General features: G+C 34.6%; 1 protein-coding gene across 7 annotated transcripts in view; it reads right to left on the reverse strand.

Annotated features, from left to right (window-relative positions):
• sick (sickie) overlaps positions 1 to 21191 on the reverse strand; it is a 478256-nt gene that overhangs the window by 140307 nt on the left and 316758 nt on the right. The window contains exon 1 of one of the 7 annotated variants that reach the window (XM_089643467.1): positions 11253 to 11607. The exons of the other annotated variants lie outside the window; for them this stretch is intronic. The gene's annotated coding sequence lies outside the window, so the exon portion shown is untranslated. Of the gene's footprint in view, positions 1 to 11252; positions 11608 to 21191 lie in introns of those variants that run through there. 7 annotated transcript variants of the gene reach the window in all.

The raw sequence follows: 21191 nt of genomic DNA on the forward strand, positions 1-21191 counted from the left end.
TTATGCCTTCTGTAAGAAAAGTACAATTAATTCCGGTGGCTTAAACTTAAAAAAAACATGGTTCATATATGTACACAAAATTACAAAATTTCATCAAAATTAACAAACTTTAGGGCTTGTGCGGGAGACCAAAATACCATATTTTATTTAAAAAAACCGTTTTGTACTTATTTTTATGCCCTAATATTACTGTTTTTTAACTTGGAATAAACAAAAAAGTTATGAATTTATTTTTTTAAATTAAAAAAAAAATTGATATTTTTTGAAAAAAATTAAAACTTTAGGCCTTGTGCGGGAGACCTAAACATTTTTTTAAAAATCAAAAAAAAATTGTGGTAAGTTGTGGTACCTAGTAGCAACTTTATTTCAACTTGGAATTTGAAAACAAAAAAAAAGTTAAAAATCGATACACCCTACTACACATACCCAATGACAACCCTGATGAACTTTATTAAAGGGACTGGGTTGTTGTTAAAGGATTGAGGTAAAATGGGGATAGCACAGTGGGCCTATGGCCTAAGTGTTCACGGGAACTATGTGTAAACCGTCTCAGCCCTTAAAAAAAGGAACTGTAAAAATCAATTAATAAACATGGAGAATCGATTGCTACAAATCATATATTATTAGTAGACTTACAACTTCACGTTTGTGAATTTTTATGTGAAATTTGTCCCTTTTATAGTACAAAATAAAGTCGCTATCGGCATCTGTTTGTGCGCTTAATTCTACTAAAAATACTGAACGTAATTTGATAGGTGTTTCACCATCATTCAGAGAATTCCTTCCGGTAGGTTTTCATATATAATACATGCATATTCATCATCATCATCATCACTTTTGGCTCTACAACCCCTGGTGGGTCTTGGCCTCCTCAAGAGTCTTCCTCCACTCATCTCGGTCCCGCGCCAGCTCTCTCCAGTTTCGAAGCTCCAAGGCAGACAAATCTTTGAGGACGTTGTCGCTCCATCTTAACCTTGGCCTTCCCAGGCTCCTTCTCCCTATCGGTCTTGAGCTCAGCAGGGACTTTGGTTCTTGATGCTCGGTCATTCTCTCCACATGACCTAGCCACCGAAGTCTTCCCAGTGACATGAACTTTGTGACGTTTAGCTCCTTAAACAGAGTATAGAGCTCATTGTTAAAACGTCTGCGCCAAAATCCATTTTCTAGTACCGGTCCGAAGATGCGCCTCAAAATTTTCCTTTCAAAAACGTCCAGTGCTCGCTCATTCTTCTTAGTTAGAACCCACGTCTCGGCTGCGTACGTAAGCATTGGTCTAATTAGTGTTTTGTACACTAATACCTTGGTGGTTCTGGAAAGCAGTCTGGATTTTATCTGTTTTTGTAGGCGGAAATAGCAGCGGTTTGCATTCACGATGCGCTTCTGGATCTCCTCTGTAGTGTTGTTATTGTTTGTTATCAGGGAGCCCAGGTATGTGAATCTTGGTACCGTTTCAAAATTTTGGCTTCCACATACGAGAGATGGGGTTTGTTGGGTACATCCTACGGCCATGTATTTGGTCTTCTGCTGGTTTACTACAAGACCCATATTTTTGGCAGAACTTTCAAGATTTATGAAGGCGTCTTGTAAATCATCATATTATATTTACAGAAATTAGAGAAAAGTCGATGTTTTATAATCAAATCCTAAAAATATTTTTTCGGACACTACATTGTTAACGCTGGCTAAACCTTATGAGATACATCAAAATAATGTACTACGGAATTGTATATCTTAAAAAGGCCTACAGAAAAGTGGGCAATGGAATATGTCTATCTCCTAAGGATAATCCCCAGCAACCCCGGGTACACATCATCTAGTTTTAAAATAAGAACGTAACATTCCACAAACATACATTTTAAATATTTCTTTGTCTATAGGTTTGAGCACAGACATAGGAATTAATAGACGAGAAGATAATGGCGAGGGGTAAAATCAACTGTTGAAGAACGAAGGGGGTAAAGCTGACTGTGATTCGTCAATAAATCAATCTGACAGTAAATAGGCATCTCGCATTATAATATCACCATTTACTTCTTAAAAGTAAAATCTGCTTTTGAATGAATAGACATTTTTACATGTGAGCGCAAATTACTCGCCACGTTATGAACTAATTTGCGAAGTCCAAATTCGGCAAAGTAAATTTCTTCTGTTTGCAGAGTCGTAGTTAGTTTCAGAGTATTTAGTTAAGACACTTTTACAAATGTTTCATAATTTACTTACCCCAGTAAACAACGATGAGCACACTTGAGAATCGCTACATTGTGATGTGATAGTATATGTTTCTAAAACTGATCCATATAATACGGTGTGAATAAGCTTAAAATAGAGTAAAATAATGCTTACTTATGGAATGTAATACGACAATTGGGTTTATTCTCTTTTTCACATCTATTTTTACAAGTTTTCATATCACAAGTCAACATTTTGCCGTGTTATTTCGTAAAATGAACCGATGATGCCTCGACCATAGTTCACACAAGAATGATGACGTCACGTTTTCAAATTTCATTTTTGACGTCACGTTTTTTGAGGCCATACGCGAGCCCAGCCGGCTCCAATGGAACCGGTATGGGGAGTGGGGATAATACGCTTTTAATCACTTAGGGCAGGTCTACTAATATTCATATGTCTATGGACCTAATAAACCCTTGACGGAACTATTCGAGATGAATTTAAATACCCCAAAATTCGTAAGGCGTTATGACTGCAATCAACACAAAAATAAAATAATAATAGTTCATTATACACCACTTTGCATAAAAATCTGTTCAAAAGTTAGTCATACAAGATGGCTACCAGGTAATTTCCCCTTACCCTAGATTTGGCTTCAATGCCATTCAAACAAAAAGGTACTGATGTCCAGGGCGTTTTATGTCCATACTTGAATAGCCATAACATGGAAACATTGATGCCATGGAATAATAATAATAATAATGATTGCATTATTTGTATAGCACCGTTTTCGTGATAAAATCACCTGAAACAATTTAATTTATGCATTCAATCTATTCCCACCACTAAGACTTGTAACTTATTACTTATAGCTAGTGACTTATAACTAAGATTAATGTTTAGTGATTTACAACCAAGACTTTTAACTAGTGACTTAAAACTAGCATCTAACTTGATTTATTTTTTAATGATAAACTAATATATATATATATATAAGACAAGGTTTTTTTATGCATAGCACAAAGGATAACAAATTATTATAAGCAATAATTGGTTGCCTGAAATATCCTTACAAATTGAAAATAGTAAAATAATAGTCCCGAGTAAAAATTCCCGTCGGCGGCATTTATTTTTACTCTGGAGATATTTTTAATTTGAATGGATATTTCAGGCAACCAATTATTGCTTATAATATTTTGTTATGTAACTTGACGTCAAAAACATCGTGTAGGCACTGTAGTTAATTTTTTCTGCAAAATACCAAAAAATTAACATCCATAATTTTTTTGAAAAATAAAAAAAGTCACCCCAAAACTGCGCCAATATAACAAAAATGACGTGAATTTTTCAGGTTCCTAATTATTAGATACTGCGCTAACCCGTAAAAAATCACGGGATATTCCAGATTCTTGGAAAATCAGTTCACATTCTGGAAATCACAATAATTAAAATAATTTTCTGTTAAAATATTACATAAGGTACATAGTAATTTATCGTTTGTATGTATTCTTCAAATAATCAATTCCAATTTAGCTTCTTAAAATGACACTCAAATTCAAAGCAAATTTGAGTTAATTTAACCAGAGTTACGCGAGACACTCTATGTAAAGGGTATTGCAAAATATCTTTTCGGTAATTATTCGGAATCGCTGGACAAGGATTAAATGAAATATTTTTAAATAAAACCTTCTGATTTACCTTAATTACTATAAAAGGAATCTGACTGCATTTGGGATATTTTTAATTTTAACATTTTAATTTTTAATTAAGTAAATCGAAAATTCACTTTCGTTGTATGGGATGACAGCTGAATGATTTCTGTTGATATTCCTGATACGAGTGGCTATATTTTTTACCATGTGCAAATACTAGGTAGGTACTATTTTAGCCAAACTCGAAAAATAAAATATTTAGGTATGTTTTATAAAATAGAAAAAATAAAAAAGGTGAGGTTATTATAGGTTAGGTTGGATTATTATAGGTAAGGTTGGTTTATTATTAGGATTTAGGTTAGGTTAGGATAGATTGGATATTATAGGTTAGGTTGGATTATTATAGGTTAGGTTCGATTATTATAGGTTAGGTAGGATTATTATTAGGATATAGGTTAGGTTAGGTTAGGTTGGATTATTATAGGTTAGGTTAGGTTAGGTTGGATTATTGTAGGTTAGGTTCGATTATTATAGGTTAGGTTGGATTATTATTAGGATATAGGTTAGGTTAGGTTGGATTATTATAGGTTAGGTTGGATTCTTATTAGGATATAGGTTAGGTTGGATTATTATTAGGATATAGGTTAGGTTGGATTATTATAGGTTAGGTTAGGTTAGGTCGGATTATTATAGGTTAGGTAGGATTATTATTAGGATATAGGTTAGGTTAGGTTAGGTTGGATTATTGTAGGTTAGGTTCGATTATTATAGGTTAGGTTCGATTATTATTAGGATATAGGTTAGGTTAGGTAAGGTTGGATTATTATAGGTTAGGTTAGGTTGGATTATTATCGGTTAAGTTAGGTGTGTTGGGTAAGGTTAGGATATAGGTTAGGTTAGGATTTAGGTTAGGTTAGTTTAGGTTTGATTATTATAGGTTAGGTTACTATAGTTTAGGTTAAATAAAACAATAATTATAATAATACCTAAATATAAATAATTTAAGTTTTTTAAGTAACATAAAAATATTTTATTTTTCGAGTTTGGCCAAAACAGTACCTAACTAGAATTTGCATTCTGAAATGATTCAAATTCTAGCTACTCGTATGTATTCTAGAAACTACTACTACTAGAGAAAATGTCATCAACAGAAAGCATTCCAGCTGTCATCCCATACAACGAAAGTGAATTTTAGATTTACGTAATTAAAAATTAAAATGCTAAAATTAAAAATATCCCAAATGCAGTCAGATTCCTTTTATAGTAATTAAGGTAAATCAGAAGGTTTTATTTAAAAATATTTCATATAATCCTTGTCCAGCGATTCCGAATATTTACCATCTTTTCTCACTATTTTTTTCCAGTCTATTCCCGATACCTTTTGGCTATAAATTCTAATTAGAGACAGCTCCGCTCCCCAACCATCCCCTTCGCCATCTCCCCTCTCCACCCGCCACAATATATGCGAATCTCCACCCCCGGGCTTACAGAATGCAGTCTGGAACCTTGCTTGACTCAATGGAAGCCTTCTCCCTCTGGCTGTCAGTTGATATAATACACAGAAGTGTAAAGAAAAATCACTTTATCTATGGAATGACTTCGCTGGCAAATATGTTTAATTTTTACAGTTAAGGCGATGCACTACGTCGTGTAATATTTTAAATTGAGCCGCTATCAATAACAACCCTTACGTAGATGGCGATAAGGTTTAAATTCCCGCTTAACACCATCCGCCTGTTTTGATTTATACAAGAAGAAAACATGGCCAAAAAGTGCCTTTTATTTTATTTTGTGGGTGTTCAGGCATGAATTTTTTTTTTCGATCATTTTATAAATAACTTAATTTGCCACATTATACAATAAAACCGTAACCAAAAATGGGTTCGTAAGTAGGAGATTTGGAACTTTAAAGCAGTTTTCATAGGCCTTTACATTATTTTTTTCTGGGCTTATAAAAAGACTTATCTAAAAAATACACGATTATTTCAAAGGCCAAGATGTATTCTACTCGCAGTATTTAACTAAAGCATCTGAAACATTTCTAGGCGACCAAATTTTCAAACCAAAAACACATGATTTTGCAATACTACGTATGGCATCGCCTTAAAAAAAATATATCGCGGTTTATTGGATATTTGTCAAAGATCTGTCAAGGTCAAAAACTTGGATTTTTTTATCAGACCTCCGTTATGTACGAAATTGACTTCAACTATTTCTTTGTTTAACCTGAAACCATCAAGCCTCGGGCATACTTTGTCAGAAGGTCGTAAAATTTCCGCTTTGCAATAAAATCCAAAAAAATATAATATTTCTGAATGTATTTGAAAGTTAAAAAATGTTTTTGAAAGGTCATGCAATACGCTTACAAATGTTACTATTTAATTTTTGAAATATTTAAAATTTTGAATGCAAACATAAAACATCTATTTTATCAGGTTTTCATATTGTATTAGACAAATATTACTTTCACTTCACTTTTTGGTCGTTTAAAAATATCAAATTTTCTCAATATGCGGTCAGAAGCTTTGGTCTCATCCCTAGGGGTGCATATGCTGTGGTTAGCTTCTAGATTCGAACATAAAGCGTGGTGTTTTCTCTTTCTAACTCCTTTTAGATTGTATTTCTCACCATGATTTATACACACTAAACGGCACACACATCAATGAAGCAAAATATATCAGGGACCTTGGGGTAACACTGGATGTTAAATTAAACTTTATCCAACACACTGATGAAATCATTGACAAAGCCAATAAAATGCTGGGATTTATAATTCGCATAGCAAAACCCTTCCACAACCTAAACACTCTATATTCCCTTTACACCTCATATATTCGCCCGCACCTGGAACACTGTACACCGATCTGGACTCCTTTATACCAAGCCCATATCGAAAGAATAGAAAGAATTCAAAAAAAAAATTTTAAACACAAAAATTATAAACTAAACTTACACTTCTCAAATTATACCGAATCCATTAAATTTCATAATTTTAACTCCCTCCAAACACGACGTCTAATTTTTGATCAAATCCTATTATTTAAAATCCTAAATAATTGTCTGGACTAACCAGAACTTACCAATTTAATAAATCTTCATATTCCGTCTAGATCAACCCGACAATCTGATTTATTTTATCTACCCTTGTGTAGAACAAACATTCGAAAAAATTCCCCATTTCCTCGTATATGTGCACAATATAATACAAAATTTTACAGCATTGACATTTTTGGTAATAACCTAAAGAAATATCGATATGAAGTATTGCGTACGATCGATTATTAATATGAGAGTATGGAATGTATCGGCAGCATCTCCTATCCTCTTCCTATTTTCCTCTTCCTCCCCCCTTCCTTTAACACCAAATTAATTTTATGATGCTAAAACTTCATTTCTAATGCACTTTAACATAAGAAACTTCTGTGGCTTGACTTCAGTTAACTTGTATATTTATATCTATCATTGTATATTATATAAAAGCTGTTTGTTTCTTACAAAATAAATAAATAAATGATAGTAAAGGAGACACAACGATTTTTATGAGACCTACGTGAGCTGTTCCCAAATGCGAACAGATAAGTTTGAGGGGTTAAAAACACCCTGAATTTCACAGAATCACAAGAAGTTACCAAGAAAGCTGTGAGTGTTCTATCAAGAACACAATCTCACCCGGAGGTAGCTAGATGGAAGGACGAAAGGGGGCTAGCCTACACAGAACACAGATGAGGTGGGAGGGTCGAGCTGATTGATGGGCCCATTGGGAGGGGAGTCCCTCCAAGGTCAATGTCTTGCGAGACCAACAAAAATGCCCTTCTTTGATGAAACACCATTGTAATTATATCTGTGGTGATTTGGAAGGGGAGATTTATTGCTTCTGAAGACAGTTTTTGTTTTTTTGAATGTGAATATCGCACAAGGGTCCGAACTGCTCCCAACCGTTTCCCAACAGTGAGACTATAGCATCCCCAATTGGGGTATTGGGGAAGGAAATAGGAAGAGAAAGGTGGGCGAAATACCTGGTTATTCAGATCTGGCCACCAAACACGGAAAAACCATTTAAAACAACGTTTCTATTCAGAATGGCGATCTTTCACCAGGGCTATACTGAGAGTGTCTTCGACCCTGAAACGTGCCGCGAATATATTATTTAAATGAATAAATTGTGAAATAACACGAATTAAATAAATAAAATTTACTTACGCGCGCCATAAACTGTGACTTCCGGAATCAAAGCCTCGGATCCTAACCACACAACCACGGAGGTTGTCGATGTAATGTGCAATGTTTTCAACGTTATATGTCATTTGCGTGCGAATCTGTATCTAATATAAAAATATATTATTTACAACATTTTGACTATTGTATAAAGCCTCGATTAACCAAACTAAGAAACATTAGGAAAGCGCCCTTGAGGTAATATTTCGAAAAAACATCTCAAAAAATACCCATTACATTGATTATTAATTTTCTATGACAAATATTTATCAACTGTCTAATTAGAAAGAATATTTCGAAAATTAAAACTCTAGAAAAGCCGGATGGTAAAGCTGGTAAATTATATATCTAAAGGTATGTCACGCGATACTGACGTAAAAAAATAGTTGACTTATATAAAACAGGGTGGTAGGGTTTTATATTCGACTGAGCGTGCCATATGCCATGCTTTCGGGCATCGTGGACGGAATGAATTAAATTTGCCTTTGAACGACGCAAAACTGCCAGATATAGATGTATAAATAATATATAAAACGATCTATCAAAAAATCAAATTAGCCGTCTTTGACCGCAATATGTACTCATGAATGAAGCTTATCACTGATTCTTTTTAACGTCTGTATGAACGATTTGCGATAAACTCACCTCGGCAAATGTAGGTTGTCGCATGCAGATTACATGGTCATTCTGTCGCCAACTAAGCCATGAAAAAACTGTTAAAGACATGCGAAGGATATGCCGCTGAGTAGAACATGGTCTGCAACCCTACTAAATCTGTGTTGCTAGTATTCTGTCAGTATAAAAGACACGAGAATATCAGAAAAATCCGAGGTCAAGTACTTAGAACAACACATCATAACAGTCGAGCTCAATGATGATTCGGATATTGAGCGACAGAGAAGATCACTGTGCATTAGGGCAGCCCAAGAAATAAAAATGCAACATTTTAACACATACTGCACCAGCTTATATACCGTGGAGCCGTGGACTAACTGCAATAAAACGTCTCTAAAAATAATTGAGGTACAATACAACAACGCGTACAGAATGCTTTTTGGATTGTCCCGGTACTGCAAGGCCACTGAGATGTTCGAAGCCCTGATCAGAAAACATATCATCAGCGACTAGCCACGAGCGATAACTCTCTTGTGATTGCAGCACTGGACTTCTTGCAGGGTCTCATTTACAAGGGTTGGTGTCAATTCCTGATGTCATTTTCTTTATTATTATATATTTTTTTTGTAAATACTTTATTTCTATGTATTCATATTATCGGTGTCAGCTTGAAGATGTACTCAGTCAATAATATCTCTACTAGAAATAAATAATTCTAGATCATCTGTGAAAGCGGAAAAATGGATAACTTCAGCAACGTTATTAATGAAAATAGTGAAGAGAAGTGGCCCTAAGATTGACCCCTGAGGAACCCCAGAGAAAACGAAAATCGACAGTTTGTTCAACAAACTCAAATCCGAAGAAACTCATCAACCGGTAAAGTGTTTGGCAGGAGAACCAAAGGAAGATCACCGATGCGTTGGACTGATCAAATATCACATATGTCCTGAATGCCGATGTCCTTGATACTTAATTGATGTAAAGCGTACTTGTCCACCACGGAAATTGGAGTGGTGTCATGATCAGCAGCAATGAGGCAACGATCAAAGAATAATAACACTTCAGAAACGTTATTCGTCCCTTTAATGATGGCAAGTTTGCCTTACTTGTTTTTCTCCATTCTAACGGGTACTCCATAATAACTTACCCGGTTATGAAAACGAATCAAAAAGTGTTTGGTAAATCTCTGCATTATATTGTTTCGGTTTTTTTAACATACTAATGAGCGGAAAGTATATATTTTCATTGATTATTTACTAGCCATATTTGGATAATTGATTCTTTTCTGTATTTTGTCACATACCTACGTAATTAAAAGTACCTTCGAGAGTTGATGACATCCACTGTAAGACAAAAACTATTTAATTTTGTAAGGCAAGTTCCGCCGACTCTTGTGCGGCTGGACAAGAATTCAAATTGAGTCAGTGGGACTTGCATAGCCAAATTTGTGGAATTCTGAGACTGAAGGAATTGGAAAGAGGAAGGCGATAAGAAAGGAGAAGGTTTTTTTAAGTTAACCATAACAAATGTCAACCGTGTACATATGTTAGTGCACGTCTTTGGACTGTTTCACGACCATACACCGGTGCTGATAGGATCAATGGCGCTAGTTCCTCGAACCATCTTCCATTATATTACCGGTAGAACAGGGACAGATTACCCACCTGACGCCTGTGCTCAAAGGATTGCAATACGTTTGTTTTGAGAGAGGGGAATCTATCAAACGGACCGCCCGTTTCTGCACAGAGTAAAGGGTTTTATTTCAGGTATTTTGGGGCTCCAGACCAGAGGTGGCTGTCAAATTCAACAGTGGGGCACATTTGCGATTTGTACAGAGTCAGCAGTTGTGTAGTATCTGCAGTACCTGCGGGCAGTGTACAGTACGCCCAGCTTCTGAGAGGCCAACTTGACGGAACTGGAAGTTAACCAAAGGCGTGAAGTTCAAAAAAAATTAAAAGAAATACAAAATTATACAGGGTTTTCCAATAAGAGGTGTTATTTTTATATACAATCAACGGTTTCGTCGCTTGTGTGGCACGTAGCGCCGTCTTGTTGAAAGTAAACGTTGTCCACATCAATACCATCCAATTCTGGCCATGAAAAATCATTAATCATCTCTCGATAGCGCAATCCATTCACCGTAACTGTTGCTCCATCCTCTCGAAAAAGTAAGGTCCAATGACTCCGCCGGACCATAAACCGCACCAAACAGTCACACGTTGAGGATAGAGAGGCTTTTCAACAATAACTCTTGGGTTTTCCGAGCCCCAGATGCGACAATTTTGTTTGTTGACAAAGCCACCGAGGTGGAAATGGGCCTCATCACTCAAAGTGATTTGCATTTGATTCACTCAAGTGAATTTTAATAATTTCAATGCGTTGTTGAAGCGTGTATCGTTTCATTTTTTATTAATGGCGTAGTTTCTACTTGTCAAATGTAAAAAAATAACAGCTTCAAAGTAACATCTACCGAAATAGCGGGCTATTCAATATAACACCTCTTATTGGAAAATCCTGTATATTCCAGTTCTAAAAATATCAAACTACAATGAAAACCAAAATAAAAATGAAATTTAATAACAAGTAGTTAATACCAACCATTCGAATTGCCTTCAATTTGAAAACAAAAATAATTATTATAACTTGAAGTTTTCAAAAATACTGTCCGTTATAAATGCACTTAACTATTACAGTTAATTTTTACAACACGAAACTCATTCGCGGAAGACGCAGATTTTAAAAACACACTCAAGGCTTGCAAAAACACTTAAGCAGCTTACAAAAACACACTTTAAACTTGTCGAAGCCACAAATATTATATCAAAAGCACACTCAAGCGAAATCTTTACAATAAGACACTAAGCAAAGGCATTTGGTTATGTATTATATTCGAAATTATTATTATATTTGTGCAAGCAATCACAAAACATTTAAAGCTGATTATTATATTAATCGTAATTATTACGATCTAGCTAATATTATTGTAAAAAACACTATTGCTATTATATTTACAGTTCAAAACTAAAGTGCTAAAGCTTCGACGTCAAAACACTGTCTAGTATTTCAATAACAAAGAAACCAGTTCAAATACACGTTTTAAAACATTGAAATCGACGGTCAAACGTTGAAAAAAAACCAGTTATTTTTAATTCAATGTTGATTTACGTTGAATTATTTCAGTTGTTAATTAATTTTTACGTAATTTATTTATTATTATTATTGTTGTAAATTCTTTAAAAATGTTTTTAACAATGTGCCCGGGTTTTTTTTTTAATATAAACTGAGTTTATTTTTCACTAGTTTTAATTATTTGTGTGTGTTTTTAAACCATTTTCTTTATCAAAAGAATCACATTGCAAGTGTGATTCAACACGTCATGTCAGTTGAGTATCGATCTGTCGTATTTTCTCGTTTTTCTACCAAATTTGTAAACTTTTGGTCGAGATTTGTTGTAAAACCGATGTAAAAACATTTATAAAACATGTCTAAGGCGTGTATTAGTGTTATTTGTGTAGATTTTTATAGAAAAACACGTTTTTTCGAGGGTGCTTCGCACCAGACAGGACACCCGCGTGAAGTTGGTCCGATTTGCGAAATGTTAGGTTAGGTTACACAACCCACTGGCGGCCTGTTCACATACACAGAGAAAGCTCGTATCATAGGGGCACGCTTTTACAACAAGGGTTGTTCTGAATAACGTTGAAAAGAACACTTTTCATAACGATGCAATGCAAAGTAATACAAAATCATGTACTTTTGTTTTGAAAATTTGACTGCTTTAAAAATAAAATAGATGCTTTTATTAAATACTGAGACTAGAACACATCTTGGCCGTTTCTAAAATCGTTTTTTTTTGTTTTATATATTTTTTTATAAGCTTGGAAAAAATTAAAATATCAGGCCTATAAAAAATGTTTTGAAGTGCAAAATCTCCTACTTACGAACTCCTTTTCGCAAATTTTTTTATTGTATAATGTGCCAAATTAAGTTCTTCTGATAAATATTAGAAAACATTTTAATATTTCGGCCTGAACTTCACAATACTTAATAAAACATGCATTTTTGCATAAATCAAGCGGCTAGTGTTACGCGGAAATATCAACTTTATCGACATCTGCACAATAAAAACTACACCAAAACTAAACGCAGAAAACCATTTAAAATTATACCGTAATGGAGTTGGCAATACGGCATCACATCATGTACATACATAAGCACTCATTTCACGACAATCTTCGATTACACATCTGCCTTGATGATAGACACTGTAATGTTGTCCGAAACGTTGGCTAAAGAAGGAGGTGGAGCAACACGGCATAATATCCCAAATATAAATAACTATAATTAATCTGCCAAATTCATTTACAAAGCAAGAAAAAGCGATTCATAAACAAAGGTATCGTTGAGCACAGTACTTATACAAATGCATCACTTGTATACAGCATATTTTAAACTTATTATCTATTCTACTCCATAAAAGAAAATTCTCAAGAAATTGCAAAAAAAATAAATTTTATATGTAATGTATCATTGAAGAAGAAAATAATCTAATAAATCTACACGAAACAGAACAAGATACGGAAAAATAAATATGAAGTTAAGAATTTTAGAAAAAGTCAATAGGTATGCCATATAAAAAAGATCGGTTATGTTTATCGGAGACACTATCTAAGTTACAAATACATACTTTGGAACTTTGTAATCATTCAAAAAGTTGTTAATTTTAAATTTGAATTATGAGATCATCAATAATGAGGTCAAATAATTAGCTCCCAATGGCCGAGTGGTTAGAGGCGTTGTCCCAGTAACACAGGGATCCCGGTTTGGATTCCCAGTTGAGACCGTTATCTTATCTTATTCTTCGATGATATTTGACACTGATAACCTTAAAAAATAAGTAATTCCAATAAAATTAATTACGCAATAGTATATTTGCAGGATTTTCCAGTTAGAATCTAGATATAATCCAACAAGAATGAATTATGAAGTTTAAAAATCTCTAAAAATTCTTGTCCCATTGACAGTAGCGTGTAAAACAGACTCACTAATACACTGGCACTTGTTTATATAACGACACAACACTAACACCAGCAACACTTCTTCCCCTCCGTTAGGGGAGCATTAAGTTCTGGCCACACGCGATTTTCTTTAGTAAATTACAATAATTAAATAGTTCGCAATTTAAAAAATTAGGTTAGTGTAATATCTTTGATATAAATGGCACTAGATTAGTATATTAGGTTACCTACAGATGGCGTTACCTGTCGAGAATAATAAGATTATAAAGAAGGTGAGAAATTCAAGGTCGGGGTCCAGATTATTCCAACCGCCTGCTAATTAATATATTCGAGTCATTGTTAATCTATAACAATAAATGTCCAAGTGTTTTTTTGAAGCCGGAGTTTCATTGATTAAGCAAGTTTGTAAGAAAACCCCGGAGATAAAACAAAAAAAGAATAAAAATCTATTAACACATTCTTTGCGGGAAACGAGAAAACTCGTCATACGCCTTTTTACAGTAAGACGCGGTAGACGAGTTTACTCGTTTTGTTGCGCGAAGCGGTAAGGAGCGGGAAAATTATAACAAGGGGTTCTAAATAGGTGCGGGGTCATGTGTTTTCTATTGTCGGCGGTACCCGATCTATCTACCTGTCAATACAATGAGTTTGAAACACAACAAAAAAACAAAAAAAATTAAATCGTTGTCCCGTATGTTCCGCTCACAAACTACGCAGTGAAACGCGGTACAGGTGGAAGTTTTGCAATGTGCCCCTGCATAAAGGAAAGTGTTTCGAACGCTATCACACATCGAAGCACTATTAGGTTATAGTTTTTTTTAATATGTATTGAAAATTTCTAAATAATCTTGTAATATTGTATGAATAAATTTCGATTATGAAATACTGTTTTTTCTATGATTCCCAAGAAAGTAGAAAGTTTTTGGTTATAAAAAATGAATTGCACATACATTTGCTAAGTAAATAAATAGAGACATCTTTTTAAAGTAAAACACTGAAAGTTTCATTGAAAAATATCAAATAGATCATAAGATATGAATATTTTGCGGAAAGTCTATTTTTGCCGCTAAAATTTAAAAAAACACGCGCGCTTCGACTCCAATTTGGCGGTAAAATGCCCGACCATATAGTGTTAATAATAATATGCTTTTGTTGGCAGTGAAAAAATATCAGACCCAAAACGCGGTTAGGTTAGGTTATGTTCGGTTGGGTTAGGTTAGTTTAGGTTAAGTTAGGGTTTGACTTTATTTGCCGCTAGTTCTACTTGCTCACAACATGTGACTGGTCAATTGACTATATTTGCCGGCAGAAAACTTTTTAGAGCTGACCAAAACCTCAATTAATTTGTGTTATTTTATTTCATAATTTATTCATTAAAAATAATATATAGTATATTTGCGGCACGCTTCAGAGTGGTAGTACTTTCAGTACCGCCCTGGTAAAAGACAACCATTAAGAATTGAACCATTAAGCTTGAAATAGCTTTAGTCGTGTTTAGTGACAAGATCCTAATAGCCAGGCAAGTTTTCACCTTTTCCTTTTTGTCCTTACTACCAACAGCATCACAATATATCCCAATTGAGGATGCCATAGTATCACTGGCTCCAGACGGTCTGAAGCAGTTGAGACTGTTGTGCGGTATTCACATTAAAAAAAAACATCAAAACATGGAAACTATGTGAAAAATACGTCAAAAAATAAAATAACGCTGAAATTTTTCTTCGTGTAAATTGGCCTTTACCTCTGGCGGTAACTTCGAAAAGCACTACAAGCTTCTAACACTGAAGTTTTCAGTGCGAGCGAGATATAGCCATACGATAGAGCGAGACAGGACACAATTTTCAACGGTGTTGTCGAACCGGGTTTCCTTATATTATGTACATAGACAATAATGGTATTAGAGGGGAGTACCTAATCATTTTGTTGGAATAAGTTTGACGGTTCTAGGTAGGTATTGTATTTGTCTATGGTTTTAGTTTCGGGTTTGTTGGGGAGTCGTGAGATGCTTGCCAATGAGAGGAAATGAAGAGATATTTATTGTTTATGGATTTAATTTAATTTATGTGAATACCGTACAATACCGTTCTATCTGTCTGGGGCCAGTGGGATTATGGCATCCTGAATTATTGGGATATGTTTTTGGGAGGGATGAGAGGGGAAGAGGAGAGTTGGGATGTATCTCGCTATTAAAATCTGGTCATCCAACACGATCAATGACGTTTCAAATGAGTGTCAAGAAGAAATAACACGAAAAGAAAGTGGATGGAAAAATTAGTCGAAGATATCCCAGGATGACATACGATAATCAAATAAGAGGAGATTCGAAAATACCACAAGTACGTTGTAAATGTAATGAAGTAGATTAAGAAAGGGACGCTTAGATAGTTTGAATAAAATTATAAGTAAGTATACCTATTGTGAAAACAAAAGTTGATATCCGAAATGATCCCCAGATGTTTGATCCCCCTGACATTTGACCCACCGCACAGTTGATCTTGTTGTGACAGATGAAGAATGTGGTGGAGTACCTACCTGGCATTCAGATCTGGTTACCAAACACGTCTAAAGCCATTTAAAGCAACGTTTATATTATTAATGGTCTTACACCAAGGCGATACTGAAAGTATCTTCTACTCTAGAACATGCCACAAATATACCTCATATTATTTTTAACTAATTGTGAATTAGTACACATTAAAAATTTAAAGGCGTACACCGGGATTTGAACCCGCGACCTACAGATTGCTAGTTGAAAGCCTTATCCCTCTATCACGGAGGCTGGGAAATACTCTCAGTAGCGCTCAGGTTAAAGATCACCGATCTCACCGGATCAAAACGTTTACTTGAAATGGCTTCAACAGTGTTTTGTGACTTCTACACAGCCAGGCGCTTCGTAATCTTCATCTCTCCATCTCCTTATTGATTGATACAACAAATTGAAGATGCCTTCATTAAGAATATAAAATATTATTCGAATTCCAACATTTTAAAATAACTTTCTTTTTCTTTCTTTGCGTCCCATAAAATACCGCCCCAACAGAGATTGGGTACAGATGCTATTAATGCGTAAAAAAATAATTCAGTTTAATATTTATGTGTTTCCATTGCCAGCTCTGAACTGCTACGAAATCCAGGGGGCGAGATGTAAATTACGGTTTTTACAGAAAAACATTTTTTATTTCCTCAATTTTGTGTAATTTAATTTTTAATTATATTTTTCTGATTAAATAAACAATAAAAATAAAAAGTAAAAATAAAATAAAAATTCGGCCAGTCCCCGGTTTATAGTATTTTACTAAAAGCTCTTTAGATCGTGATAGAAATGACTTTGGAAACTAAAAATAGTTAAGATGGTCTGAAAATTGTAAACACAAACGTCTGTGCAAATTATACAGGGTGTATCGGCACGTACCCGACAAACTTTAACCAGCTATTCCTTATCACATTTGCAGTAAAAAATGTTATGGGCACTTTGCTGTACGGTAACATTTTTTTTTTAATAAAAAAATTAATATTCATATTTTCACCACATGTCACCAATGTTTTATTCTTTGTCAAAGTTTGAAAACCCGTCTGGCAATATTTTGTTCGAGTTTCGTTGAATAATGTACGTATGTACCTACGTTGGCGCGCTGTTACAATCACAACGAAATGGCACGGCACCATTCGTCTCATTTTTAACTATTATTATTTAGTGTGTACGAAAGAGCGAGGACACTTTTTGACACACTTGCTAATAACAGCTGTTGAACACGAGAAACAATTCCAATGACAGTGACGGAGTGTGGATTTTTTTTATTTATTTTTTGTTTTTAATTGAAAAACAATGTTACCGGACAGCAAAGTGCCCATAACATTTTTTACTGCAAATGTGATAAGGAATAGCTGGTTAAAGTTTGTCGGGTATGTGCCGATACACCCTGTATAACGCAAGTAAGCACCGTTCGAGAGTTTTTAATAGAAGAAACAAATATATATTTTTTTAATGATAAACAAATGTTTATAAGACAAGGTTTTTTATGCATAGAACAAAGGATATTTAGCAATAATTAGTCACCTGAAATATCCTTACAAAAAAAATAAAGTTGGTTGTTTACAGGTGAAAAAATTTAATAAGCAGTAATTTTTGATTAAAGTACTGATACATATTGAATTATTTGGCGTGTTGGAAATAAGCAGACGTAGCTCAGTGGTCCAGAGCACCTGACCGGACATCAGAAGGTGCGGGTTCAATTCCCGTCAGCGGCATTTATTTTTACTCGGGAGATATTTTCAATTTGTATTGATATTTCAGGCGACTAATTAAGACCAATATTTACCGACCTAATTTCACATTTCATGACGCCAGAGTTCACTGTTTGAGAGTTTTTACTACTTCATAGTGTTAAAAAATACTTTCTAAAATATTGAAAAAAAAAGTTTGTCATTTTTATGCAGTAGAATAAAATATACCGCGATTTTATTTTTTTTCTATTTGGCACTGGAAGTTATAAGACGTTCATTAAATAAAATTTATTTGCGCACGCCGGGATTTGAACCCGTGACCTCCAGCTTGCTAGTCGAGTGCAATGGCATAGCTTTAATTTCGGTATTTTTTGCCATGCGAATGTATCTGAGAATTTGTAATACTATAAGTATTCGGTTGCTAGCGTGGAGGGCCGATAAGTCATCAGGTGCGCGCCATTTCATCCCTAAAGGTTGGATTTAAGAGATAAAGCCTTCGAAAGACAGATGGAGTCAATATAAGGGATGATCCGATAATACCCTTAAGGTTTATTTCATTCTAAGGGCGGGTATATTTTATGTTGGTCTCGAAAAAGGTACAAAGTACAAACAAACAGTCAATTCTTATTTTACACGATTTTTTAATAAAACATCAATTTAAGAAATTTTATCAATTTGCCTTGATAATATATCTTGACGATAAAAGTAATTGTCGTTGAATTTTCATGAACACGAGTTCTGACATCATTATAATTAGAGTTTTTCAATGAGAGGTGTTATTTTGATATTCAATCGTAAAATATCAATGGTTTCGTTGCTTGTGGGGCACGTAACGCCGTCCTGTTGAAAGTAAACGTTGTCCAGATCAATACCATCCAATTCCGGCCATAAAAAATCATTAATCATCTCTCGATAGCGCAATCCATTCACCGTAACTGTTGCTCCAGCCTCATTTTCGAAAAAGTAAGGTCCAATGACTCCGCCGGACCATAAACCGTACCAAACAGTCACACGTTGAGGATAGAGAAGCTTTTCAACAATAACTCTTGGGTTTTCCGAGCCCCATATGGGATAATTTTGCTTGTTGACGAAGCCACCGAGGTGGAAATGGGCCTCATCACTCAAGATGATTTGCATTTGATTCACTCAAGTGAATTTTAATAATTTCAATGCGTTGTTGAAGCGTGTATCGTTCCATTTTTATTAATGACGTAGTTTCTACTTGTCAAATGTCAAAAAAGACAGCTTCAAAAGTAACATCTACCGAAATAGCGGACTATTCAAAATAACACCTCTTATTGGAAAACCCGTTATATTCGTAATTTAATAATTGTCTTACTAATTAGATTCTTCCACGCCCATCCAATGTTGATGTGGTAAAGCCGGCCTTGAGCCTGGTTTAAGAGCGTTTTAATCAAACAAAAATCATGGTAATAAGTCAATTTTTCACTGTTCTGACCTTACGCGCCGCATAATATTTACACCACGTTTTTTAGTAAGGCTGTAAAAGTTTATCGGGAAACCTGTTAATCCATTGGTAAGACCTGCAATCCTGTTTATAACCGGAATTACAAATAATCTGAAAACATTCTTAATAAATGAATAAACAATAGTCATCACCGTGGACGGTTAACAAAGCGTAATGATAATGATTAAGGTTGGAACAAGTGAAAAACTTGACTTATTACAACGATGTGTGTATGGTTAAAATTGCTAAAACTAGGCTTAAGGCAGGTTTTACTATACCAACGTTGAACCGGCGCATAAGAACTAATAAGTAGGAAGGTATTATAATGTGTTTTTTTGACATCCTGAAATATTTTCATACAATAGAACCCATCTAGCATTTTCTTATACATCATGAAAATTTTAGGTACCTATTGCATTTAATGTGGTTAAGTGATTACGAACCTTGGTTACAAATTCGGAGGTCGCGTAATAATTTGTGTTATTTCATAAATTCATTAAAAATAATAAATTATTGCTTATTATATGTTTTCACCTGTAAACAACCAACTTTATTTTTGTAGGAAAGGCTTTGTTAGTGCTAAATTTCCCCTCTAGATGGCGTCGAGACATATTATATCTACATTTGTTGGTGAAATATTTTGACTTGTAAAATATTTTTATTTTTTGATAAACTACGAGTAATATTTATTAGACAAGGTTTTTTATGCATAGCACAAAGGATAACAAATTATTATCGGACATCAGAAGGTCCGGTTTCAATTCCCGTATTTTCAATTTGTATTGATATTTCAGGCGACTAATTAATGCTTTTAATAATTCAAAATTAATCAAATAAAATTTACTTGCGCACGCCGGGCTTTGAAACCGTAACCTTCACCTTGCTAGTCGAGAGCGTTACCCCTCGACCATGCAAGCCGTCAATGTATCCCCTAAACGTAAAACTTTAATATAGGCAAATTATTCGCCCCATCGGAAACTAATGGACCTGAAAATTCTATTTACGTAGTAATATATTTTTAGATTACGTCAGTTACACGAATTTACAGCAGCTTTCAAAAACCCTTATCAATTTTGGAAGCGGTATGGGTACCGCCGCCCCGGGAATCTTTAATTGGATAACCAACCCCTTTGTCATAGGTCACCCCAGGTGATTTAGCACGGGGGCCTGGGTTCATGGAATGAGGTTTACCCAGATCTTGGCTGTGGATGCATTACGCACAAATGTACGTGTTAGAAAGATGTGGGAACAGCGATGATTGTATTTTTATTATAATTTAATTTAAATTTATAAGTAGGTGCATTATGTACCTAGATCGCTTTAGAAGAGTAAAAGCCCGCGTCATTCTTCTTATGAATTTAAAAACGATTTGAATTGAATGTCGTTTGAATTCCCGACTTTATCGCTCCAATTTGACTGGGCTTGTTTTAAATGGCTTAAGTTTCTAGTTTTTCAATTTTAGTTGGGTGGAATTAACTCGCATTACGGCACTACTATTATCGCACTACGGCCATATCGATAACTAAGCAGGATTGATGAATCAATATCAGAAAAAAATTGCTTTACGATGTCAATTTCGAAAATCTATTTCACAAATGTAAAAATTATAGTGGTTTTATTAATTATTGTTTTTTTTAACATTAATCCTACAAGAAGAAATCTGTCTCCGTTCATTAAAAAGTTACCCATGCAAGCTGATTTCCGGGCCAAATTTTAGCCGCGATGTTTGTTGGCATGTCGGCAAGCTTCCTAAGGAGCGAGTGGGATCGATAAACTAACAACTTTTTAGTCTAGAGAACTGTCAAATGCAATATCAAGTTCTAAAAA

Source organism: Hesperophylax consimilis, chromosome 19 (assembly GCF_061612785.1).
Source record: "Hesperophylax consimilis isolate HC1 chromosome 19, BYU_Hcon_1.0, whole genome shotgun sequence".
Taxonomy (NCBI): Eukaryota; Metazoa; Arthropoda; class Insecta; order Trichoptera; family Limnephilidae; genus Hesperophylax; species Hesperophylax consimilis.